Here is a 7,671-nt window from a genome sequence, read left to right on the forward strand (position 1 = left end):
TGTTGCACCTCATTTCGATGCACGGATCTTTCGATATTAATTTTTTAAATCGCGTTTTTGGTTCGTTTTTTGTGTTTTTGCATGTGACCGCCCTTTACCCCTCCCGGAACCCTCGTCCCATATTTTTCTTGTTTCCCCCCTGTCGTCCTGGCCACTTTTCGTTTTTACGCTATTCTGTTTTGACATCCGGATTGGGAGTTATTAATTTTTCTTTATTTTTACGTTTTTTCTCGCACTCGTTTTGCGCGTGAACGCGCCCTTTTTCGCTTTAATGCGTCTCCACGCGCCCCGGTCGTGTCCGCGTACCCCGTACCGTCATCCCAGCGTCGTTTCAATCCCGTCACGGCAAATTTTTTTACCCCGCCCCGCGAACGTGCGCGGGACGGCGATCCGCCCCCTCTTGACCCCGCCCATCCTCCCTTACCCCTGCCCACCCACCTTTTATTTAAACAAAAATAATAATAATAATAATAAACCAACAAACGGATACCCCCTCCCGCCAACCGTCCCTTCTCTCTCTCTCTTCTTTCTCTTTCTCTTTCTTTCTCTCTCTCTCTCTCTCTTTCTGTGCGTAGCCATCTCTCCTCCATCTCCCTCCTCCCTCTCTTCCCTCCACTTCTCCCTCCCCTCCACGACTTCCTCCTCCCACTGCTTCTCCTGCCGCCTCCTCCCCTCCTCCTACTCCTCCTTCTCCTCTTCTCCCTCTCCCTCTTCTCACTCCCTCCCTTCCTTCTCCTCTCTGCCCTTCTCCTCTTCTTCCCCTCCACCCTCGCCTCCACCCCCCAACGCCGTCCTCCTCTCCTCCAGCCGCCGTCGTACTCCTCCAGTATGCCCGCCGTCGCCGCCCCTTCCGCCTGCGCCCGCCCACGCCTGCGCTGGACCCTGTCGCCGTGATCGCCGCCCTCGCCGCGCCTGGATCGCCTTCGACCGCGCCACCCCCTGCCGTTGGCCGCCGCCACTGACCGCCTGGTCGCCGCCCGGAACGCCTTCGCTCGATGCCGCGTCTACTCGCCAGTACCGCCGTCGCCGCCAGTATCACCGCCACCACCTGGACACGCCGCGCCGCCTGGATCGCCACGATCGCCGCCTCCTCGCCGCCCACCACTCCCACCTCCCTTCTCCTCCATCACCCCCACTTCCTCCTAAGGTTAGCTACTAACCTTAGTTAACTTAGGATTAATTAATCATTAACACTAACCCTAACCTAACCTAACTAACTTGACTTAGTTAGACCTAACTTAACTAACCTAGGTAGACTAACCAGACTGACTTAGGTTAACTTACCAGACTAGCCTTAGGTAGACTAACCTGACTTACTCCTACTAACCTGACTAATGTGACTTATGTCTAATGTGACTAATGTGATTAATGTGATTAATATGACTTAATTAATCACTACATTAATTTTTCCCTAAAAAAATTTCAGAAAAAATTTCTAAAAATCCCTTCTGCCAGTTGCCAATTTTTGGACCTTTGTCTGCTAGGAATTGCCTTCCCTATAATTTCAGAAAAATCCATCTTTCCTAAAATTACCCATAAATTGCCAAAAAAATATGGAAAAATCATTTAACAAAATTGTAAAAAATTCTAAAAACATTCTAAAAAATTTTCCTCACCTCCCTTGCTCATTTTCCATTTATTCCACCATTTTTTTAAAAAGAAATCACAACTAAAAATAAAATAAAATAAATAAAAATAAAAAACCAACATAAACCAAATTAACACATCTGCTAAGGTGTTGTTTGTTGTTTCACCAGTATTCTTTGCTTTTCCTTTACTGGGACTCTTCCGTGCGCATTCCTGCATTCCATACACACCCTTCCAGGTATTTATTTTATTTTATGTTATTTATTTATTTTTCCCCCTTAATCACAATTAATTGTTAAAATAAACCCTTTCATTCACCCACTGTTTCCACGCGTATTCGCGCTAAACACACACATTTTTTTAAATTAAAATCAACCAGCCGTTCACTTAGCACGCACTACGTGCGCTACAGAGGCACTCTAAAATTTTAATTAAAATCAACCAGCCGTTCACTTAGCACGCACTACGTGCGCTACAGAGGCACTCTAAAATTTTAATTAAAATCAACCAGCCGTTCACTTAGCACTTGGAATGTGATAGGTTTAGGTTGCCACGAAGGGTTCCTGCCATCATGCAGACTAGTACGGAGGGTGTGTCCTTTAACTTGCCAATTGTCTTGATGGCTTGCTCATATGCCTCATGATCTGAGAATGGCAAGTCGATTGTAGCTAGGATATGCATCCAGTCTCGCTCATCCTCCGGGCATGGGATATACTTGGTCAAGGGCCCATAGGACTTCTCGACTTGAGCGTTACCTTTAAGCATCACAAAGATGGTATCCAAGTCGACTGGTGAGGTTTTCCACATGTCCATCTCTACCCTCACAGGTTCCATTCTATTGTCAAGGAAGATTAAGCCGTTACCCCAATCTTTGATGAATCTGGCATTGTGCATCTAGGGTCGGCCTAATAGGATATCGTAGTCCACTCCCTTCATGACTATAAAGTCAACCAAGAACTGGACGCTTACGATTTTCACTGGCTAGTTTTTAAGTACCCCGAATGGTTTCACTCTCATACCGTTTGCTAGTGTGCCATTGAACCTGGCGGTCTCGACAAGCGGGTTTTCCCAATTCTGAAGCATTGTGCGTGGCTCAGGACACTAACCCTTGCTCTTGTGTCTACAATCCCCTTTCTCATTGTGTCACCTAGGGCTAAGACAGGTAAGACCACATGCATCTCAGTGCCTTCCCAGAAAGCATTAACGTGCAAGGACTTAGGCATAGAGTGTAGCATCGGACTCGTATTTATGTCTTTGCATCATGGTCGTGCAAATCTATGGTAGCTTGCTCTCGTGGTCCTTCAATCCACTGCTTTAGGTCTTGCCATAGGGTGGGATGCTGCTTAAAAATGTCTCCTAGGCTCAGTGTCACAAGGGTGGTCACTAGCATGGTAAGGAGGTCATTGGCTGCTCATCTTTCTCCTATTCCAGATTGTCTTGGCCAATGGCCGCCGTGACTGATTTGCTAGCCTGTAGTGTCAAGGCTTTGCTTAAGCGGTACCGCTTGCAGCGCAGTCCATCTCTTGGTTTTGGCCGAGGGGGTGGGACTGGCATCCTTATGCTAGAGAGATCTTCGATCTTGTCCTCTAGGATGGGCTTAGCATCTTTTAGGTGCTTTCGTGCCTCTTTTACCCATTCCTTCACTTTCTCGATAGCCTCTAGTTGGCGCTTTGGATGGAGTATTCCCCTACCTTAGCACTTCCCTTTTCGGCCGTCTTAAGAGATGAGGTTTCTACCTTTGCATCAATGACCTTCTTTCCAGCAGGCAGAGTCGTGGCACTCTCAGTTTTCAGCATGATCTTAGCTTCGAGATTCTTTTTTCTCCGTCTATGGCTCTTCTTCTCGATCGAGACTGCATCGAGGTTGCTAGGGCCTAGCAATGATACACAGGTTTGCTTCATCTGTGCTCGGGCACCTCCATTGAGGTTCTCGATGCCAAACAGTTCCAATGGGATAGATGGCACATTGGTTGGATCTAAGGATGGTTTTTGCTTGGGACAGTCAATGAAGAGATGAGTGATTTTGCACTCATGGCCTCTTAGGTCTGCCTTGTCTCTATTTGGTTGCTCCCTTTCAGGACAACGTGATGAGATGCCCTAGATGAGCGCAAGTCTAGCACATGATTGGAACCTACGTCTGCCCTCCTAGGCCTACGTTGCCCTAGTCATCGTGCAAGAGGTATGGAAAGATGTAAGTCTCATCCTCATTTGTCTCCTCCACGTAGTGGACTGGAGCGTTACTCAGTGGATGGGTCACGTAGGGACCAGGAGATCTAAGTATGCTTGTAGGGTTTATGTCCATTCTAGGAACAGCCAGTTTAACGTTGTTAGGCACAGGAAGGGCCAATGGGGCTCCCCTTCCGAAGAATTGTTGGGGTCTGCTCACTAGATATGGCTGGCCCCATATGGTTGTGAGTACAGAAGTCTTCTCGGTAATCTACAATGTGTGTGACATCATGACCAAATCTTCCACAATTAGCACAAGGTCGTGACCTAGGGTCTTGACACTCGGCCGGCAAGTGGTTTCCGCCACAGTACACGCATTGGATGTGTGGACGTGTTGGTCGTCTCAACATATCCTGCAGTTTGGCTATCTCTATTTTTACCTCACCCAAGTCTTGGTTTGTCTCAATGGCTTTTCCTTTGTCATGGGCCGTTGGACCTGATCGTTCACTAGAGGCTGATGCTCTCTCTGAACTCTGCGAGTTGGTCTTTTCTGAATTTGAGCTTCTGGAGCTCCGCTCTTTCAGTTGGTCGTCTACTCAAATGACCTCTTCAAACACCCTAGCTAGCGAGTCCCGCTGCAAGCTCGAGTTGCCTGCCAAGGCCTTATAAAGCTCCTCACTCCGTATTCCACTGATAAACACTATGGACACCGCTCTTTTGGTAGGTTATTTGCCCATGGGGATTCTCTTGAAGAGGCTCCTCACATGGGTGACATAATCGCGGATGTCCTCTTTCTCTTTCTGTTTAATATTCATCAGTCTTACTAGCAGATTGCCAGAGTATCCGGGCTCGGAGAATCTCTTAATAAAGAGGTTTTTGAGACTGTTAAAGTCTGCTCGTTCTCCAGCATCTAGACTCATGTACCAAGTACTACCCTTGTTGCCTAAGCAAAGCCCAAATCCTTGAGAGCATTGAGTCAAGTCGGTGAGGCCATTGGCCTTGCAGACTTGCTTGAATTGCTCTACAAAGTTGTAGGGATCATCGTGGTGTTGGTACTTGTCGATTTACTTTGCAACAATTGGGATTATAGACTGGCCCTTAGAGCCTTGGTTTGCTCCTAATCCTACTAGTAATGATGTCACTAGTGTTGCAGCACCCTGCTCTGCTGCTGTGTTGTCGAGCAGTCGCTTCATGAGAAGCTCACTCAATATCAAGTCTCCTTTTAGGGATCTCTCATGATCGGTCCGATTCCCACTTGTTAGGTTCAACACCCACTGTACCTCACGCCATTTTGTGTTCTGCCTTAAGCTCCTAGCACAGTGGTCTTGGTTGTATTTTACTATGCCTTGCAGTGCCTTGTGGGATAGCTTCTGTTCCTCTTCCAAGTCTGTTATGATGGCCTCTGCCATTTTGCCACAGTGCTCATACCAAGCGTGCGTATCGTAGCTGCTCACTAGCTGCTAAATTGCCTCTGCAAAAACTCCTAAGTCGAGTTTCTCATTTGGCCTGCAATCTGAGCTTTCCTCTGTCATAATCATATTCTCGTGCTCCACCAAGCTGTCGATCAGGTTGAGTAAGTTGGTTAGATCCACTTCTCTAGCGCCGCTTGCTTGGTCCTACTCTATGCTTTGGTCATTCATCTATGTCTTGGGATCTTCTCCTATTGGTGGGTTCCTTGAGGTATTTATCTGAGTGAGTTCCTTGACTTGTTACATCCACTCCTCTATTTATCTCTACTCGGTGTGTGTGTGTTCTTTCCCGTGCACTTGTGCTCAATCAGGGTTTTAGCCGTCCTTAAGTGTACTTCAAGTGCGAAAATTTAGGGTGAGTGCGGAAAACAAGTATCTAAGCGGCTTATGCACTCTCGCTTCGTTTTAGTCCTGACATGCTTGTTGACCCACTTCTGGCCATCTTGTCAGGTTTTAGGGTTTCTCGTTACATTGTCTTACCCGTTTTAGGTTTGTTCAGGGTCTTTGGCTCAGCTGGTTGTCGCTAGGACTTTGGGTCTCGCAATAGCCTACTTGAGCTACTAAGTGGCTTCATCCTACGAATTTGCATCTTCCTTATGCCAAAATCGAGTTTTACGCAGTGGGAGGACTCACGAAGGCTTACGCGACCGAGCCGGGTGTGGTCTAATTTCTTGAAGATTTGAAAAAATCATGACTCGGCCCAACTCATCTGAATTGCAGGGGCCGAGTGATGGATTCAAATGGGTCGAGGGCCAAATGGAAGTCGTGGGCCGAGTGTGTCGCTTGGACGGGCTGAGTTGTCGTGGCCGAGGGCCGAATGGGAAGCTCGGGCAGGGTGATTCAGACGGGCCGAGGAGATTCACTCGGACGGGCCAAGGGGATCTATTCAAACAGGCTGAGGTGCGCGGGCCAAGGGCCGAGTTTCGATATGGCCGAGTGAACTTTTGGCCGAGTGGGTTCCTTCGGACGGGTGACTCGACTAGTGGGCCGAGTTAGCCGAGAATAAGTGGGCCAAGGGCCAATTCTAGGACTCAGCCAAGAATCGGTTACTCGGACGGGCCAAACGGCCCGCGACGACGGCAGCAAACACACTATTTTGCTTAAATCTTGCGACACATGCAATCATATCACACAAGAGCTTCCAAATTAGTACCAAGGCATAAGGGGAAGGACTTGATATACCTAGAACGTGCGGTAGACTCCCTAGCGGCAAGATCGAATCGAATCTCCAAGAGCTCTCTCTCTCTCTCTCAATGTCAGGGCATGAAAGGAGCTCTTCCTTGACCTCTTGGCTCTTAAACCCCTTCTCAGGTAAGGTTTTGATGTCCCCAATCACTCATTTGCCGACATTAAACATCCCAAGTACTCTTTTTTTCCATTTTTGCATGATTTGTGCCATGTTTTACAGCAGCAAACCCTACGCTTTTGTGATCCGATTTCCTAATCCTAACCTATGCTAAATGCAACAAAAATTAAAGGCAAAAACTGAAATGATTCCTCCATCTTTTCCAATCATCAACCAACAAAATAACCCAAAATACTTACTTGCTTAGAAGATTAAAAAACCCCAAACTTCCTACCTATCTCAAGCTCCGTTTCAAGGATGAATCCCTTACTTTGATGCTCGATATGAGGTGCGCAAGTGCTCAAGCTTGAATCTGTAGGTCTCGGCAAACGGAACCAAAATGTGGGAGCTCTCGCTCAACTGCCAAGACCCATGGACCACTTATTGCTTCAAGCGTTCCAAGTGAGCTCTCATGGCTATCTCTCACCTAGCCGACACGTCGTTGATCCTCTCGGGGTGTAGTGAGCTTATCTTGATGCTGAAATGAGTTGCCTCCCCTCTCACACATGCCGATAGCTCCACGATCCTAGATGCTAGCTCAAGCATCCTCAAGCCTCCTTCATCTTCAAGCTCCATCCACCATAGCCATGTGCGTAAGAAAAGAGAAGAGAAGAGAAGAGAGAAGAAGAGAGAAGAGGAGCTGGTGAAGAGCTTCACCCTCTTGATCCCTCACTCCCAGACACTCATTCCCTCACACTGTCACACTCCCTCTCTCAAGAGCACACACACAAGCAAGGAGAAGAGAAGAGAAGAGAGGACTCTTGTTAGCCACACACCAAAGAGAGAGCTCTCATTCACTTTTTGAACTTTATATACAAAACCCTAAATTCCCATGGGCACCCATCCCTTTTTACATGACCGGCCATTGTGGCAAGGTCCCTTTTTCTAATTCCCTCTTCTTGCTTCATACCCTAAACATATACCTGTCTATTCTTTTACAAATGGCACAGGGGGAGCCTAACGCTCTTTTACAAGAGTTTTTAGAGTTTTCTAAGGCGCCTTTCATTTAAAATTGTGATTTTTGCCCCAGCTTAGCTTTAGGGGCCGCCTCTATGCCTTTGCTCTTTTTCCATCCTTTTTTCGCTTTTTCCTTTTTTTTCTACCA

Source organism: Lygodium microphyllum, chromosome 9 (assembly GCF_053477565.2).
Source record: "Lygodium microphyllum isolate KBCC chromosome 9, Lygodium_microphyllum_v1.1.10, whole genome shotgun sequence".
Lineage (NCBI taxonomy): Eukaryota > Viridiplantae > Streptophyta > Polypodiopsida > Schizaeales > Lygodiaceae > Lygodium > Lygodium microphyllum.